Raw genomic sequence first — 20,497 nt, 5'->3', positions numbered from 1 at the left:
AAATAATTTTATGGATTCCTTCCATTACGAAAAGTGGGAGAGGGACCCTAGACTAATTTTCCCTATAATCTATACATTTGGAAAATAATCATTCAATAATTTCAAATGATTCACCACATCAATAAGTTTTTTGCTTTCTTCCAATAAAAAATAACTATATAGTAGTTTTAAATAATTTATTATATCAATCATCTATTAGTTTTTAACCAACTAGGCCTAGCCTAGTTAGCCACCATACCTTCCTTAGGGCTTAGTCCCAAGGAAGCCATGTGTTCAATTCCCCTTAGGGGGATTGAATGAAGGGGGAACTTTGTTTTTTGTGTCATCTTTGATCACTTAGATATTTGCTTTGTATCTCCTTGAGAGAGTTGTTCAGTAGTGTCTGTTGGTTGAAACTCATGTTTCATGTTGTGTAGGGAAAATTTTAGATTTGGTGAGAGCGGTTGTATTTGGGTTTGGTGAGTATTGTGTGAGTTTCCTTTGTCACCATTGTAGCTCTTGAGAGTGTTATTCTCTTTTATTAGTGAATTGTTCTCGTTGTGATTGTCTGTGGATGTAGGCTGAGGTTGAACCATGTAAATCTTGGTATTGTGTGATTTGTTTCTCTCTTAGATTTGCATAATTTATCTTGGTGTGGTTGGATTCTTTTGGGACTCATTGCACGAACTATATTCTGTATCATAATTTCCACTGTGCACATCAGTCTCCTCCTCCATTGTTGTATTTGTTGTTTGTTCCTTATGAAATTAGTAAAATCCATTGTCTGTAGATATAGGTGCATTACCGAATCACGTAATGCTTGTTTGTCTTGTTTGTGGGTGCGTTATTAGTGCTTATATCTGGGCCTTGGGCACAAGAGTTGATACATCTCACCCTCCTCCAAAAATCTTGGCAACTTCCTCCCTTAGAGGTTGATCTACTGATTACGACTTTCCCAGCGTGACGCTTCAGTTCAAAGCTTATCACTGTGAATGCAATTTTTTTCCCTTATTCCCGTTCCTTCTCTTGAAAAAAGAAGGAAGATTATACCAAATTAATTAAAATTGATTTAAAGTAATTTATTGGCCATTTTGTTATTCACAATTTCGGTCAATCGATATGAATATGTTTGGCAATCTCATCATCTAATCCGAGATACGACTCTGGACTTAATGTCAAAGGGTCATAAAATTAACATTGTTGAGAGAAATATAAAAATAGAACACAAAATTAGATACAAAAAAGTATAAATGAACAGGATTTATAAATTGGATCCATTTCTAAATTATCTTGCCCATCAACGCATTGCGTCCAATTTTATGATTGGTTTATGTGTTTAGACTTCAAGTCAATTTTTATTTATTTATATATTTATTTGATCTGTCTAGAATATATATTCTAAAAATTTCAATAAATTACGAAAGTTTGGAAAAGCCAACCGAAGATGAAAAAATGTCAAAGTTTATCAGACAAAAAGCATAAAAAAGCTGAACTACTTTTTGTTTAGTGATTTTTTTAATACTTTTTGTATATATATATATATATATATATATTAAAATTAGAAAATGCATTGGATCCCACCACCCCCTCTATTTTTTTATTGGCTGAATTTTTTTTTTTTTTTTTTCTGTCGGGCAATCATAGAGCCCTACGTGGAGTGGGGGTGCTGAGGGTCACCCCCACTAGGGGTCCCCAGCACGGTTGATTAAAATTTTATTCTCGTCTTATATAACCCAACCTAAATGAAAAAATCACTATTGACAAAAACAAACTAAAAAAAAATCAAATTATATGCTGCAGTAAAAAAATAAAATAAAATAAATCAGGAATAGTGTTAGTTACCTAAATTGATTTGAGTAAGGGAGCTTGGAGTTGATAGAATAACTACATGGTTAAAAAGAGAGACCACAGGTTGGTCCACAAGGTCGTTCTGAGGTGCTAGCAAATAGCAAATGGTGGATGAATGGCTATTTGTAGGGGTATTATGCTGGTTGATCTGTCTTGATGAATGGCAGTTTGTCTGAGTTGGGTGGCTACTTGGCTATTTGGCCCTGATTTAATTGCTGAATATTTTAGAAGACAACAATACCAAAGGAATCCAAGAAATTGGCTTATGGGAATGGGATGACTTGGTGATGGCAGATAATATGAACTTTGAGTGGTTGCTGAGAGGGAGATTTGCGCCGGATAAGTACGGCCGAGCTGCAATAACACGAGTTATGATGGACCTTGTGAGAGCCGTTTGCTCGGTCGAAGCGGTTCCCCATCCCACCACGTCGGGCCGAGCTACATTTGTCGACTAGAGTGTGGAATCATGCGTAAGGCAGACCGAGCTGTGATTCGGCTAGGCATTCGGTCAGATCCGCAATGGTGCGTCTGGACCGAGCAAAGCATGGCCCATAATGAATTTAGACCAGGGAGAAGGTCGGCACGCCTCACGGCCAGTCAGTCTGGAAGGATCGGCTTCTTACAGCTCGGTTATATTGATTATGGTTGTGTTTATTCCCAAGGGATAGGTCGGTCGTGACAGCCCGGTAGAGTGTGCCACCTGGACCAATGGTGTGACGGAGGGGAAATCCACTCCTGGCACGTGTCAATACCGTTTGGCAGTTCCATACATACTGTTTGGAGGTTTTGGCCTTTACACGCGTAAGGCAGTGAGAGGCGAGCACTGCCACTTATCCAGGGAAGGACAACAGAGGTAGTGCGCGCACAATCCCTGAGGCTACATGGGCAACCTAGAAAAGGAAAGGAGGGGGAACGTCGAAGGTAAGCAATTCATGCGATTTGAACAATTCTCTCTCTCCCTCGACTTGATCGTCGGAGGGTCCATCCAGCAGCACATCGCCGGGCAGCTCACCATTTCTTGGTCTTCAGGTCAGGTGTCGTTACGTGAAGCTTGAGTTCAATGAGTACGGAAAGCTAAGGATATTTCGTCCGCCGTACAATTGGCGCCGTCTATGGGAAAAAATTCTTTGATACACAAACCTTACTCTACAAGCTTTTTCGACTGTTTCCATGGCTAACAATGATGAAACTCCACTGTCCGTCATCGATGGTGTCACGCCAGAATCTGTTCGACAAAGAGAAGGCCCCCCTGCTATTCCAGCCGTGGCGGGCCTGGAAACCTCTTCGAGAGATGCGCGAGACAAACGCGCACGGAGTACTGATTGCTCGAGGAGTCTAGAGGCCCGTCGACGGTGGGAGGAGTCGCATGCACAGCGCCTGGAGCACAAACTCATAAACTAGGATGCCCTCATTCGCAAGATAGTGGCTGAAATGGAGGTGTTGAAATGCCAGATCAAGGGGAAGGGTGTTGCTGGAAAGGGCAGCCTTAGTGAGCGCACCCCGTCTCCTCGTTCTGGCAGTCGCCACCAATAAAGGATGCACTCTCTCTCTATCACCAGAAGCTATGGGGTTAAGGACTCCGACCCACAGGTGGGCAAATCTCACACTCGCGACAGCACCTACCATTCCTCACGCCCATCATCGACATCATGAAACTCTTTTTCGCCCGTTCGGGAGACCTGAGGGATGTGTTGAAGGAGAGGGCTCGCCGTAGGGAGGCTCAGAGACTGCCGGCATTGCAGAGGCTAAGCTCCCAAATCCGTTGTAGTGGGGAAATAGCAATACCAAGACCTAGAGTGGTGGCCCCAGCGCTCGTGGACAAAGAGCTAGCGAGACTTACAGCTACGCCGCTGTCTCCAAAAATTGAGAGTACACCACTCCCTATCGGATTCCACCAGCCTAAGTTCACGTTGTACGACGGCAAGACAGATCCGTACATGCACGTGAGTCATTACCGGCAAGTAATGGCAGGACACCGGTGTAATGATGCCCTGATGTGCCTCATATTCCCAGCAAGCTTAGGAGAACTGGGCCTGAAATGGTTCGAAAGGCTTCCGAAGGGGAATATCGAGGGATGACAGCAACTAGCGGAGGCCTTTGTCACCAGATTCAAAACCAACACTCGAACGCCAAAGGAGGTTGACCATCTCCTGGGCGCCAAGATGGAGTCTGGAAGTTCGCTGAAGGCATATATTGCGAAGTACTGGGAAACTTACAATGAGATCCTTAACTGCCCTACCAATCTGGTGATTACTCAATACAAGCGTGGTCTCCCAGTCAAACATAGGCTGCGAGACTCGCTTACAATGCACTAGCCCGCAACCATGGAGTCCTTAATGCAACTGGTCAATGAACACATCCGTGTGGAGGATGATTTCGCTTCCGCAACCGAGAAAGCTAATTCGGTCGCGACAGACAGAAGAATGGCAGGGAAGGTTCACTCGGTGGGGCAGGAGGACAACAGCCCAAACGACTGGTCAAAAGATCAACGTCGTGGCTGGAACCGCGATGATAGAAATAAAGGTCGCAGAAACGACCGAGCTAACGCTCCCCGTGACGAAGAGGAAGATGCCAAGAGAAAATTGAAAGTGCGGACCGGTATCACCACGGTCTTTAAAATCCCTATTTACCACATCTTGAGTGAAATTCGAGGTGAACCTTTTGTTCGTTGGCCGGCCAAGTTGGGGAGTACATAGAGAGGCTTCAACTCAAGATATCGCTGCACCTTCCATAAGGAACGAGGGCACCGAACAGAGGATTGCTTGCCGCTCAAACAACATTTGGAGGAGCTGGTGGCAGCTAGACATCTGGACCAATACATCAATAGGGACATGAAAGCCGCTCCGTTGGGACAGACCGAACCAAACGGCCTAGCCGCCCTGGACGCGGCGCCACAAGGTGTAATCAATGTCATCTATGGCATCACTGAACCGGCAAGGGTCTACGAGCTGAGAGGGATGATTAAGAAAGCCGAGCACATGAGGGAGGTACTCTCTGTTCAGCTCGCTGTGAAGAAAGGAAAGACCGAAGAAAAAGATATCCTTTCATTTTCAGGTAAGGACTTGGAGAGAATTCAAGTGCCCCACAATGACGCCCTAGTAGTGACTCTTCACGTCAAAGACTTCGACATCAAAAGAATTTTGATTGACTAGGGGAGTTCAGTCGAAATCATGTATTATGACGCGTTCAAACAAATGAAGTTGGAGGACAAGGACTTAGCCCCTGCAACATCTCTTTTGGTTGGCGTCAACTCTCAACCAGAATGGCCGATTGGAAAGATCATATTGCTGGTCAAAGCGGGTTAGGTCATGAAGCAAGTAGAATTCTAGGTGCTTAAGGTCCCATCCACCTACAACTTAATATTGGGCAGGGGCTGGTTGCACGCCATGCAAGCCGTAGCGTCGACCTACCATCAGGTTTTGCGCTTCCCAGCGCCAACCGGGCAGGTAGAAAAGGTTTGGGGAGACCAGGTAATGGCAAAACAGTGCTTCGTCACAGTGAATGGCAGCCAAGCCGCCAGAGGGTTCGTTCAAATGATAGAGGGCCCGGAGGGAAAGGACGTCCTGGAAGACGTAGGAAGAAAGGCCGAGGAGAAATCAGTTGAAGATTTGGTGGAGGTACACATTGACGAGAACGATCCAACTAAGTTCTTTCTTTTGGGATCATCCTTGTCCAGCGCTGAGCGACTCGAATATGTCAACTTCTTGGTTTCCAACATAGAAGCTTTTGCATGGATGCCTTACGACATGCCTAGCGACGACCCTAGCTTCATCTGCCTTCAGTTGAATGTCTTCCCGAATGCACTGCCGGTCATCTAGAGGACACGACGCTCAACCCTGCACCATGCCGAGATAGTGGCAGAGGAAGTCAAGAACTTATTGGAAGCAGGGGCAATAAAAGAAGTGCAATAACCTCAGTAGATCTCTAACACGGTCGTGGTGCCGAAGAAAAATAGTAAATGGCCGGTGTGCATTGATTATAAGACGGTCTATCGCACGTGTCCAAAGGATAGCTTTCCCCTCCCAAGAATCGACCAGCTGGTAGATTTAACCGCTGGCCATCAGAGGTTTAGCTTCCTAGATGCATATCATGGCTACCACTAGATTTTCATGTATGAACCGGACCGAGAGATCACTTCATTCACCACTCCAAGAGGCCTGTATTGTTACAAAGTCATGCCATTTGGATTGAAAAACGCCGGGGCAACTTTTTAGAGGATGGTAACCAAGATGTTCGCTCCCCTTCTGGACCGCACCATGGAGGCTTACATCGATGATATGGTGGTAAAGAGCAAGGAAAAGTCTCAACACCTCGCCGACCTAGCAGAGATGTTCGCTACACTTAAACAGCACAAGCTGCGTTTGAATGCCTCCAAGTGCGTCTTCGGAGTTGGCACCGGAAAGTTTCTGGGTTTTTTGGTCACAAACCGAGGAATTGAAGTCGACCCTTCCCAAATCAAGGCGATACAATAGCTGGAGCGCCCAAACTCCACAAAGGACGTGCAACATCTTACCGGGATGGCAGCCGCGCTGAACAGATTTATAAGCCGGTCTTCAGATCGTTGCAGGCCCTTCTTCAAAACTTTGAAGGCCAACTTCTTCTAGGATGACGAATGTGACCGTGCGTTGGCGGATCTAAAAGTACAACTTTCCTCAGCCCCTATCCTGGTCACCCCAAAACCAGGCAAAGAACTGTATCTCTACTACTTGGCAGTCTCTCAAAATGCGGTGAGCGCCGTCCTAGTCCGTGCTGAAGGAACCCAGCACCTTCCCATCTTCTACGTAAGCAAGATCTTGCTGTCGGCTGAATCAAGATATCTGCCGCTGGAAAAATTGGCCCTGGCCCTGATGATGGCTTCCAAAAAACTGGCACACTATTTTCATGCCCACACAATAGTCGTGCTAACTGAGTTTCCACTTAAGGTGCTATTTGAAAAGGCGGACTTTACCGAGAGGATTTTGAAATGGACCGTAGAATTGGGGCAATACGACATCAAGTTCCAACCGTGTACCGCAATCAAGCTCAAGCTCTGGCCGACTTTGTGGCGAAGTTTGCCCCTAGAATGCATCCAATTTGCCCGGTTGATTTGGCTAGCACGGATTTGGCGCAACTGATGGTTTAGGCAACATGGACAAGTGGTGGATCACAACTGGGAGAAGGGCAAATGAAAGCCGAAGTGGAGAACCCGGATAACTTATCAAAAGACAAGCCCGACCAAGACATGGAAAGAGACCAGAATGAACCGACCAGTACCTTGGAGTTGAGAAGCTCCCAAAACCCATCAGACTACTGGAAATTGTTTATTGACGAGATGTGGAAGCTATTCGTCGGTGGGGCCTCCAACAGACATGGCGCCGGGCTAGGAATCGTACTGACTTCCCCGGACGGGCTGGTTATCGAGCAAGCAATTACGCTCGGCTTCTCGGCGTCCAAAAATGAGACAGAATATGAGGCCCTCCTCACCGGATTGAGAAGTGCATTAAGAATGAAAGCGTCAACTGTTATGGTATTCAGCGACTCTAAGCTGGTGGTCAATCAGGTCTCTGGGGAGTATGAAGCCAGGGATGGAAGAATGGCCAAGTATCAGGCACTGGTACGCGTAGAAATCAAAAAGCTCGTCGCGATAAGAGTGGAACAAATCAACCGCGAAGAAAACAACACAGCTGACGAACTGGCCAGCCTTGCATCCATGCAAACAACTTTCCCCAATCCTTTGATGATAGAATTCCTACCTCGGCCTAGCTTTGAGGAACCAGAAGTGTCTGAAGTACTCTGCACCGACTTGAGACCATCCTAGATGAACCCCATCATCGCCTTCCTAAAAGATAGAATTCTACTGGAAGAAAAGAAGGCGGCCAACAAAATTCGGGCCAAGTCAGAACAGTTTTGGCTCTCTCCATCTGGAGCCTTATACAAGAAGTCTTTCACCGGGCCGTTTCTGAAGTGCGTCCACCCCGACAAGGTGGAAGCTTTCCTCTATGAGATTCATGAAGGCATCTACAAGAGTCATATTAGGGGAAGATCTTTGGCTTACCGAGCAATTTCCCAAGGTTATTGGTGGCCATGCATGCAGGCGGACACGGAGAAATATGTTCGAAGGTGTGAAAAATGTCAAAAATTTGCTCACTAAATCCACCAGCTGGCCAGAGAGTTGCTCCCCCTTACAAGTCCTTGGTCGTTCGCGCTTTGGGGGTTGGATATTATGGGACCACTCCCAACAGCTCCGACCAACCGCAAGTTTTTCATCGCTGCTATCGACTACTTCACTAAGTGGGTCAAGGCAGAGCTATTGGCAACCATAAAGGAAAAAGATGTGAAGAAATTCATTTGGCAAAATGTCATCACTCGCTTCGGTATACCGAAGGCCCTCATCTCGGATAATGGCACTCAGTTCGATGGAAAACTCTTTCGCGAATTTTGCGAGGAGTTAAAGATTGAGTTCTATAACTCAACACCGGCCTACCCTCAGTCAAATGGTCAAGCAGAATCCTCAAACAAGACCATCCTGGACGGGCTGAAGAAGCGGCTAGAGAAAGCCAAAGAGAGGTGGGCTGAAGAACTCCCCAATGTGCTTTGGGCATACTGCACCACACCGAGACGTTCGACCGGGGAAACACCATTCGCCTTGGGCTATGGCATGGAAGTCGTCATCCCACTGGAAATCGGCATGCCAACCATCTGGTCTGAAAGCTTTTGGCCAGACTTGAATAATGAAGCAGTGGCCTTGGAACTTGACCTAGCTGAAGAAAGAAGGGAACGGGCTCTAATCCACATAGCAGCCTATCAGCAAGAGGTCTCCAAGAAATACAACAAGGTCGTGCATCCAAGGGTATTCAAGATCGGAGACTGGGTCTTGAGAAAAGTAATGGGCAACATGGTGATCCCAGGCGAAGGCAAACTCGGTGCAAATTGGGAAGAACCATATAAGGTAACTGGCCTTGCGGGCAAAGGGGCATGCCATCTGGAGGACTTGGATGGTAAAGCTATCCCCCGACCGTGGAATGCAGCTAATTTTAAGATTTTTTACGTTTGAAATGTAATCGTTTTTGTTCCTTAGCCTTTTGAACCTTTAGCCTTTTGGCATTTGATATAAATCGCTGACATGTAATGAAAGATAGCCCTACTTTTTTCTTATATTATGTGTTTATGACATCACAAGGACATTGGGCCACTATGGATGCCAGGGGCTAGGAGACCAACTTGCACTGGGCCGAGCTGATTTTTCCTCACCGGTGTGAAGACAAGCCGTACAAATAGTTGGTGTTCTGCCCAACTTGTAAGGGCCGAGCTGATTTTTGCTCGCCCGAAATGAAATGTTGGCGTTCTGCCCAACTTGTAAGGGCCGAGTTGATTTTTGCTCGCCCGAAATGAAATGTCGACGTTCTGAACAACTTGTAAGGGCCAAGCTAATTTTTCCTCGCCCAAAATGCAATGTTGGCGTTTTGCCTAACTTGTAAGGGCCGAGCTGATTTTTACTCGCCCAAAATGAAATGTTGGCGTTCTGACCAACTTGAGAGGGCCGAGCTGATTTCGCTCGCCCGTGTAAAATATTGGCATTTTGCCCAACTTCCTACGGGCCGAGCTGATTTTGGTTGCCCGACCTGGAACTTGTATTTGACAGATATTTCACAGATATTTCAAGTCGAAGAAAATTTGCTCATTATCACCGAGATATTAACGATTGCACAGAAATAGATACAAGGTGGGCAAAAAGTTGAAGTTTTCATTGATTGAGCAAGTTGGATTACAATGGTGGGGCCAAGCCCGGTTACATAAAAAATAAATAAATAAAAAAAAAGAGGGGGGGAAAGAAAAAAGGGTCGAAGATCAATGTAGATCTATGTCAACGGTCTGCTCGACCAATCCCTCCGCGACCTCATCTACCGTAGCGTCCACCACCGCGACAACCTCCTGCTCGGTCTCTTGATCTTTGGCCCCCTCAGAAGCTTCAGGAGGAATTTGCTCGGTAGGTTACGCGGCGGTAGCTTCTGCTTCAGCTGCTTGCTTAGCCTCTTCGATGAGCCTCTTCTGCATCGCGCTAGCATAAGCTTACATATGGGCCGGGATGAAGGCGGCAGGAGGGTTTTGAAACACCTCAGCATCTGGGCCAAGGCCAAGTTTTTCCATGGCGGCTTTCCAGCCGCACTGGAAAAAGATGTCCTTGGTCCCCTGAACCTGCCGTTCATAAGTCCTCTCGCCCTCTGCGTAACCGCGATTCTCAGCAACATCGACCTCCTTGTCCAGCTCGGCTTTATGGGCGTCGCGGAGCTTGCGGAGCTCGTCTATGTATCGAGCCTTAGTCTTTTAGAGGGCCCTTTGCTTGTCCTCATCTGCCCAGGCCAATCTTTCGGCAAGTTTGTCGCGCTCGACCTCTGATTCTTCTTGCGCGGCCTTCAATTTTTGCAGCTCGGCCGCCTTGGCCTTATTGTCGAGAATGGCCTCCCGCACACTCTTCCTCACAAATATCATTCGCTTGTGGGTGAGATGGTTCTTCTGCGCGACCTGCAAACACACGAAGATTGTTAGAATAGAAAAAATTGAGCAACAACTTGACGATCAAGAAGACTGCCAACTTACCAACATTATTGACTTCGCGACCGAGCGGAGCACCTTCAGGTCGGACAGCTCTTCGTGCTTCTTCATGTCGGCGGGAAGGAGCAGCCCCTTGGTCATATTGAAACCGAGAGAGTAATCCTTGTCCGCGTAGACTAAGTCCACAGTGGAGACAACCCAACCTTTGTATGATAACTCGGGCGACCAGACCGGGAGGGCACTGGATCCTGTGGATGGCTCGATGATCGGCTGTTCGGTCTGGTCCCCCAAGTCGATAGAGGCATGCTCGGTTGAATCCTCGTCGGCCAGATGTTGTTCGGTTTGATTTTTTCTCGGTCTCTTCTTCGACCGACCCGTAGCTTGTTCGCTGGCAAGAGCCATCACAGCCCCCTCCTCTTGCACGGCCGGTATAAAAGAAGTCCCCACAGATGCCTCCAGTGGCTGGGAGTCGCTTGCCTCGCTTGTGATCATTGACTTGATTGCTCGAATCTTCGCCATTTCTTGCTCATCTGCCAGAGGGACCAGTTTGATCGGTGGAAGGCTTGGATCTGGTTCTGGAGAGGGTGCGCGTAGAAAGTCGATCACTCTGCTCTTGCGCGGCACTGCGTAGTGGTAGCTCGATTCGAAGCCAAACAACTTTCGTGATTCTCGCTCCTCAGTCGGATGACGCAACAAAACCCTTATAGCTTCCTGTTTAGCATGGGAGTAATCCTCTGCCAAGAGCTTATAATCTGCAAAAAGAAGAAGTGTTAGATTCGCCGAGATGCTCACCGGCACTCCCAAAATCTTTCCTAATGTACCAGCCCGGTATGGGCGCCTCAGTGTCCTCGTAATGACCGGACACCCACAGGAAGTCATCAGTGTTAGTTTCTTTATACGAATTAACTTCGATGAGTTTTGCTCGGGCTTTCCTGACTTTCAAATACCAGCAAAGCCCACCTTTATTTTTGCTAAAAGTATATTGGTGAAATATCTCAGCGAGGTCGAGATTCGGACCGAGTATTCTATTTAGCTCGGCCACACCGTTTATTATTTTGTATGTATTGTTGGAGACTGGGCACGGCCTTGTCTGCCTCAAAAACTCGCAGATCAGTGGTTGGACCGGGAAGCGCAGGCCTCCTTCTACTATGGACACCACCGTGAAGGGGCATTTGTCCAGCTCGCCCAAAGGAGTGTCTCCTTTCTTGGCGAGCTCCAAGTGGACATCATCTGGGATGTTGTACTCTCTACGGAACTCGGCCAGTGCCCCAAGAGAACTCACCATGAACCAGTATTTCCCCATCTATCCCGGTTTTATTTATTGGGGTGACTTAGGTCGTATCTCGGTGAAAAGTTTTTGAGTGTTTGCTCAGACTTTGAGCTTCACGGTTGGTAACGCCGAATGGGCCTGGTCGGTCCTAGTTTGTTTTGCATTATTAAGAAATAAGGCCAAGGATTAGTGTGGCATAAATTGCACGGCTTCTATATGGACGTTCCTAGCTCAGTAAAAGTTTTCTGGGCCGTTTGACCGGTCCGACTCTACCTCGGTTCAGTTATCTGGCCGATTTGGCCTTCCTAGTTCGGTTCCGGTTTTTAGCTCGGTCGAGGCCCCAAGAAGAGACCTTAAACAAGTTTTTACTTGGCTAAATCCTATTATGGATCTAAATGGTGGATTTAGCTTGATCTTACCCAGGGTTCAAGCTGTTTATCCTAAATATGGAATTTGTGCACTGAAACTTGGGGAAACAAGGGGCATGGGAGCCCCATCTGCTTCTCCGGTTCCAGTTTTTCCTAGGGTGTACCAGTACTACCCCAAAGAGGGGGTACTGGTAGGATTCTAACAGTCCCAAGCAAGAACATGAAGAACAAAAATGAAGAACTTGAAGAACACAAATGGAAAATACAAAGTATGGGCGGAAAAACTTACTGATATCGGATGCCAATCAGAGAGCAAACGATCACGAGCTTATTTGCAACTTCTGAAAGAATGGAGATGGTTGAAAATGAGGCAAACAACAGCAAAGGTGGTGGTGGTAGGAGCTCGACGATTCGAAAGCTAGGGTTTGGCTCTAAGAGGAAGGTGAACAGTAAGGGCATGGGGGACCCCTCATATGTGAATAAAAAGAGTGGGAAATCCAAAAGGTGGCAGACATTTGAATTTTACGCGTGAGGGAGACAGTTGTGGGGCTGCATGGGTCCAATGGTGTGAAGCCACGTGGCATCGAAGAGATGGCTCTGTTAGTACGGCTATACGATCGATGACAAGACTACTGGCGCAATTCAAAAGACTGACCAAATAGGATAGCTCGATAGTGGCGGTAATCCCAATCACGCTCAGCTCGGATGGGATTAAAGGGAAATTGAAAGGGAGATTTGCGCCGGATAAGTACGACCGAGCTGCAATAACGCGAGTTATGACAGACCTTGCGAGAGCTGTTTGCTCGGTCGAAGCGGTTGCCCGTCCCGCCACGCCGGGTCGAGCTATATTTGTTGACCGGAGCGTGGAATCATGCGTAAGCCAGACCGAGCTGTGATTCGGCTAGGCATTCGGTCGGATCCGCAATAGTGCGTCTAGACCGAGCAAAGCATGGCCCAGAATGAATTTACACTGGGGAGAAGGCCAGTACGCCTCACGGCCAGTCAGTCCAAAAGGATCGCCTTCTTACAGCTCGGTTGTATTGATTATGGCTGTGTTTACTCACATGGGATAGGTCGGTCGTGACAGCCTGGTAGAGTGTGCCACCTGGACCAATGGTGTGACGGAGAGGAAATCCACTCCTGGCATGCGTTAATACCGTTGGCAGTTCCACACATATTGTTTGGAGGTTTTGGCCTTTACACGCGTAAGGTAGTAAGAGACGAGCACTGGCACCTGTCCAGGGAAGGACAACAGAGGTAGTGCGTGCACAATCCCTGAGGCTGCATGGCCAGCCTAGAAAAGGGAAGGAGGGGGAACGAAGGTAAGCAATTCATGCGATCTGAACAATTCTCTCTCTCTCTCTCTAAAAAGTGCTCTCTTCTTCTTCAAGTGGTCTAACTTGATCGTCGGAGGGTCTATCCAGCAGCACACTGCCGGGCAGCTCACCATTTCTTTGTCTTCAAGTCAAGTGTCGTTACGTGAAGCTTGAGTTCAAGGAGTACGAAAGCTAAGGATATTTTTCCCCCCGTACTGTTGCTAATGATGTTATATAAAGATTGTTATGCTGCTGGTATGATATGCTCAGCTGGTACGCTATCTGCTGTGATGGACTCTGGTTCTGTTTGGGTGTTTTGCCTCTTGGCTACTCAGTTATGCTCTGGTTAGTTATGCTGTGCTATTGTTTGTTGAGCTTTCATCTTGACTGAGGGTGATCTGAGCATGGCTGCTGCTGTGATGGACTCTAGTGTGGTTTGGTGGTTTTGTCTCAGGTCTGTGTTGGTCTGCTCTGCTAGTGGGCTGTTTTGCTGGTTTGTGTTAATCTGTTTTGATATGTTTGCTCGAGCTACTCAGCTAGCAGCAACATTGGTTTGGGGTCTAGCAGCAATAGTGCTTCAGTGGGTCTGATTGCTCAGCTGTGCTGTTGTTGCTGTGGTGTTTTGGTCTATTTCTTTCATTGGTTTCTCGCCAACTCTGGGGGTGCTAGCAAATGATAGGATGACCTTTTTGGCGCCAACCTAGTTGGGATGATTTAACTCATTGTGATGCTCTTGCACTTCCCTTTTCTTTATTGGTGTAATTTATTTTGTACCATATACTTGATCCTTACATCAATAAAGTCTCTTTTTTGCCGATCAAAAAAAAAGATTGTTCTGTTAACTCCACTTTCCTCTTCTTAATTGCAGCCACTATGACCTGCACCACACTAGTCAATGGACTACCATGTGGAACCACCATGACATAAATTCTTGTACCAATGAAGAACACAGCACAAGACAATAACATGAGGAATGTAGGAATAGCCAATCCCAAAGCCCAGTTCACATTAGACTGAACATATGCAAATCACTGTCAATGACACCATCATTGCAAAAGTGAATGTGAAGTAATACCAATTGAACAAGCTTGAAATTGCCCTCTTTCCAGACTCAGCTTTGGGGTTGAATTGGTCTGCTCCAAAGACCAGGTTACATGGTCTTATGGCACTGGCTCCAACTACTAGTAGTCCAAAGCCACTTAGTAGGAAAGTCATTTGCCATGGGGTTGGACCTTTTGCAAGAGGTTGAGGACTCTTTTGATCCACATTGGGAGGGATGGTGGGTTGAGATTGTTGCTGTGAGTGTCAGTATGAGCATACCCTGTGATTAAAGATGGAAAATCAAATAGAGTATTATTAAGAAATATACCTCGAAATGAGCTGTATGGTGTAGATTTAAAATTGGTGGGATGTAAATCATACCTAGAATGATTGTGATCTGTAGATGTATGCTGTTGGTATTTTTTCTGGGTTTGTGGTATTGTTGAATGGAGTAACATATGTTTTGTAGAAGAAACAGTTTCTGTTTAGTCCTGTAAAAAGCACTAGATGGTCTAGTTCAAGTAAGTGGTATTACTATGGATTTCAATTCAATTATTTGTTCCCTTAATTTTTAAGGGTTTCGTATATAGATTATTCATTAAAAAAATCAAATTAATTTGATAATTATATCCGTTTGATTTAAACATATTGGGCAAATTACAATAGTATTCTTTATACTTTGGTCCTTGTGTCATTTTAGTTCCTGTAAATTCAATTGACTCAATTTTGACATGAATTTATGACTTTATCCCAATTTGGTCAAATTGATTACAACTCTTAGCATAAATTTATGAAAAATATTCTAATAGGTGTCATGCGCCATATTTTTAAAAGCAAAATTATAAACTTACCCATCTCATTGAGTTAACTTCAATCAATTTAGTGATATTTTTTTTTAAAAAAAAATTATAATGATATTATCAGTTGGACCAAATTTGTGCAAAATCTAAAATTAAGATTCAAAATAGAGTCAATTGAAAGTGTAGGAACTAAAATAACACAAAAGGTAAAATATAAAGATTACCAGTATAACTCGTTCAAATATATTTGTCTTACAAAAATAAATAATCTATTTTTAAAATTATATATATTTATTGTTTGAAGACATATAATGAAATCACGTGACTAAAATCATTGGATCAATCTTAATTTTTCAAGTGAATGATCTTCATATTGAGAGTTAAAAAATAACCGATAAAATCACTAAAATAGGACGGGTGAGAACTAGAGCCCATCTCTTTTGTAAAATGGTAATTTCAAAACTTTGCCAAAATTTATTTCCAACGTAAAAAAATAAAATCCCTTGCCAAAATGACATTGGTTTTGTATGAAGTTTAGTGCTTGCGGTGAAGTAATGAAAATGGAGATCTACATATGCCAAAAAGGGTTGTCTGGGATGTTTTATGTAAGTGTATTTTTTAATTTTTTTATTAAAAAAGTAGAAAAAAAAATATGTATGTTTAGGATAATTTTTGACTTTTTAAGAAAATATGTGTAATAAAATATTGTAGTAAAATCAAAATGAGCATTCTACCATTGTTGACTTTTTAATTTTTAACTTTTTGACTTTTTAGTAGTTGCATTCAAAGGACAAAATAATAATTTTGCCCTATAGGGTTCCCCTACAAGTTTCCCCCAAATAGTATAGACTTTTTTATTTTTTTTAAGTAACTTTTTGACTTTTTTAAAAATCAACAAATTAAATATTTTTAATTCAAAAAACAGTTAAAAGGGAATTTTGGGTAAATTCTAATTTGCACACTTGCACTTTTCACCAAATTCCACTTTGATCCCTATATATGAAATCGTGACAGTTAGCCCCTTGTATTTCTGATCAAATCTCACTTTGGTCCCTATACATAAAATCTTGACAGTTAACCCTTTGCATTTTTGATCAAGTGTCAATATCCCTCTTCTGTTACTCTGTCGTTTAAGTCTTTAATAAAATATAGCCATGTGACAAGTATGTGACTACAAAATGAGGGCAAAAGAAAAAAATTTATCTTCATTTTTCACCAACGCATACTTTGTCCCAATTGATAAGCATGTGAGAATTATATAATATAATGTGTGTGTGTGTGTGTGTGTGTGTGTGTGTGTTTATATGTCGAAAATTAAGACAAGGAGACAAGAAAAGAAAGTTTTGAAATAAAAAAATAAATAGCAAAGAAATCAAAGAAAAAGAAAGATAAATAGATAGAAAACTATGTTATTAAAAAAACAGAGTTTCGTAATTCTAATTTCTACAAAATCCTAATTCGTCTCTTTAATCATTTACAATATGCGTTTTGTTTTAGTCAAATATATTCAAAATTTAATGTAAATTTTGGGAGAAATCTGAATAGGCGACAAATGGAGTTGATTTTCCTTCTTTACCCTTATTTTGTAGTTATATACTTGTCATATTGCTGACTTCTGTTAAAAATTTATACATTGGATTAATAATAGGGAGATATTGACACTTAATTAGGAGTGCAAAGCATTAACTGTTACAAATTTATGTGTAAAAACCAAAGTAAAATTTAATATTTAATGTAAAATGTAAAGGTACAAAATGTAATTTACCTGCAGCTTTTAAATTCATATTTGGGTTATGATGATGTGTTAGCAATCTGACGTACTAAAATAAAAACATTTATTTCCACAAAAAAATAAAAATGATCACAATCCTACCAAGAACCCAATGGTTTGTTGATGAATTTATATTGACGGTTGCTATAAGTCATTAAATTTTGGGTAAATTATAAATATATCTCTGTGATTTATTTAAATTAGGAATTGTCTCTATAATTTTAAAAATTATAAATACTCTGTTTTAATTTTTTTTTTATCTAAGAGAATTAAGAGAATTGTTAATTGTAAATTTTTTTTTTATCGAAAAGAATTCAGAGAATTTTTTTTATCTTAAAATTATAAATACTCCGTTCTAACTACTCTCCTATCAACAAAATTTTTTTATCCGAATTGTTAATTGAAATAAAATTTTGACATTATTAAAAAATATTAATTGACTTGATAATTTGTTAATAAAAAAAGTCATTTGTGATGCGATTAAAAACTTGAAAGGATATGACGTAATTTTTAAATTGAAAAAAAAATTATATTTTAAATAAATTTCAAAAAATATACTTATAATTTACCCTTAAAATTAATAAAAAAAGTCATTTGTGATGCGATTAAAAACTTGAAAGGATATGACGTAATTTTTAAATTGAAAAAAAATATATATTTTAAATAAATTTCAAAAAATATATTTATAATTTACCCTTAAAATTAATAAAAAAAAGTCATTTGTGATGCGATTAAAAACTTGAAAGGATATGACGTAATTTTTAAATTGAATTTTTTTTTTTATATTTTAAATAAATTTCAAAAAATATATTTATAATTTACCCTTAAAAATTTTATAAATTATTCAATGGCTTATGTGGAACAAATGCTTTGAAGCAATTATTCATTGCCCTAAATGTGTGGCAATGTCACAAATCAATCTAAGCGATATATGTTCATTTGTACGGGGTCCATATACAATCTACATAAGTGATGGCTTGGATTGATTTGTGGCAACACCACATGAATCATGGAATAATTTTTCAATGCTACGTGTCTATCTAGGAGTGTGTACACCTCTCTAAGAGCGTGTACCATATGTACTTTTTAGTTTTTGTTTTTAGATTGGATATATTATATGTACCTTGTTATATGTTTTTATGATATACGTTATCTATTTTTGTAGTAAATGTTACATAATTTTTTTGGTAAGAGTTGAGATAATTTGTGATTAAGAAATAAAATTATACACTTTTGTGGTAATGTTACGTATTTCATGATATTGTTTCACATTTTGTGGTTCGAAAATCTTTGGACAATTTTTTTTTAACATTACCACAAAAATGCATAATGCTATCACAAATTGTGTAACTTTATTTCTAAACTACAAATTGTTATAATTCTTACCAAAAAAATAAATAACATTTATCATAAAAATACGTAATAGGTGAAAATAGTATGCACCCTTTGAAGAAAGAACTTGGGGGTGCTGCTGTGCCCCTTTGTGGGAGTTCGTTTCGAATGTTTTTCGATAATCTAAAACGTCATATTGTGGGGTTCGTCAAGAATATTATTCATGTAAAAAATCAAATTCATCGGATATTCATAACTCCATGATCAGGTCTTAATTGTTTTTAAAAATTTATAAAAGTTATGTTAACTGTTAATTTTTGTAAAAACAAATGTGCTTTGGTTAGAGGATTGCAGATAACTAATCAACTTAATTTTTTGTATGAATAATCTACTAAATAAATTTTACAATATAAATGATTCAGATCATCAAAAAAAACTCAAAACAATACTCCACAAAAGAGCACAGCAGGATTTTCAGATCCTTGACGAAGTGTGCACCGTAATATTTTCCGTCCACCTATTCTAAAATAAAGGAAGGCGTGTAGGGTGTACGTAGTACTAAGTTGAGCCCTTATTATATCATTTTCTATTCATATTTGGTTGAATTCCTAGACCACCAAGTCTTAATTTTGTCTCTTTGTGTCTCTGTTTGTCATTGTTGTTGTGAACCATATGCTGCTGTTTTTCTTCCTTCTTTGATATATTTTATTTTATTTATTTATTTTTTTGCGTTGTAAGGAATGCTGCATGATAATGAGAATCATCCCTTCCCATTCAGGGACATATACCTACATTTATACAATATGTCACAATCTAGAAAGCCACATAAGGACAGAGGGTTACGTGCACTCCTGAATTTTGTGGTTTCTTTTTTATAAATATAAAGAAAATATTTTAAATAAAAAAAATTACAAAAATATTATTAAAGTGAAATGTTAATGACATTTTAAAAATTATAAAAATTATAATAGTTGTTTTGATTAAAAATAAAGAGATTACTATAAACCATATTATCTATGAAAATTTTATGAAAATTTTTAAATGTAACGGTAATATTATTATTAACATGCAAGTATAGGTAATCTCACTATAAAGATATGAAATTTATTAGATTGTTAGTTACATTTGACATGTGAGGTTCACTCTCTATGTGTTTATTTATTATTAGTTTGTGATATCGCATATTAATGATGACGTGATATTACCATTATATTGAATTTTTAATCAAATTTTATATAAAAATAATAATTTATCATTATATAATTTGTTTTAAGACTTATATCCATATTTTTTTTATATTGTCCATGATACACTAGTTATGAATAACATTATTTTTTTGATATTTCTCAAAATCAATTGTAAAAAGTTGTGTGAAATATTTTTGTAAAATTTTTTGATATTGTAATTAATAAGTGCCTCTCCTAATTTAACTTTCTAGCTCCGCCACTGCTGGTAATAACTAAAGACACGGATTAGTTGCGCTTATTATTTTTGTACTATCTTTATAATCATATTTTAGTCGTTTTACTTTTAATTATGACAATCAAATAATATCACTCTTCCATCAATTTACTATTGAGATTTTAATAATAAAAAGATAACGACTAAAGTGAGATTTTGATAAAAGCGGAGGAGCATTAAAACATGTAAAATGTTGCTCAGTTGACCTGTTTCGTCAACCTTATTAATGGTAGATGGACAAAAAATTGACATTATAAGTTGACTTAAAATGTAAATGATTGATTATCATAATCAAAAGTGAAGAAAACAAATTGAGATTACTATGTGTATATATACATGTGAACTTCACTCTCTATGTGTTTATTGAATTGTTAGTTACATTTGGCATTGTTGTATTCTTTTGATGGAAACAACAAAAAGCCTGTTGGGCCATTGTTAATAGGTTGGACCACATTGGACGAAACTAGCCCTGCCCACTAAAGGAGATGGTTTTGGGTGTGGCCACTTACGCTATGTTTGGTAGAGTTTTGGAACTTTAGTTCCAGTCATTGGTTCTCACGTGGTGTTTGTTTGCAGCTTTCAAAAGTTAATTTCACGCTCACTTTTGAAAACTCGGTCGAAGGCGGAAAAATTTAGGTTAACTAGACATCCCACCGGTCGTCTGGCCAGTTGACCGGAACTGTTTTTTTTTTTTTTTTTGACACATGTTAATTTTTATATATTCAACAAAAAATATTTTCCAAATTTTTTAAATTTTTTTATGAGCTTTAATAAAATTT

At 41.0% G+C, this 20,497-nt stretch overlaps 1 pseudogene; it reads right to left on the bottom strand.

Moving 5' to 3' along the window:
• The window catches only part of LOC145813180 (protein NRT1/ PTR FAMILY 2.11-like), a 105,557-nt pseudogene that overhangs the window by 7,461 nt on the left and 77,599 nt on the right, over positions 1-20,497 (bottom strand).

This window comes from Camellia sinensis, chromosome 15 (genome assembly GCF_055761805.1).
Source record: "Camellia sinensis isolate YWXY chromosome 15, ASM5576180v1, whole genome shotgun sequence".
Classification (NCBI taxonomy): Eukaryota; Viridiplantae; Streptophyta; class Magnoliopsida; order Ericales; family Theaceae; genus Camellia; species Camellia sinensis.
Note: the sequence above shows the minus strand (reverse complement) of the source record. Positions and strands in the feature narration are given on the sequence as shown.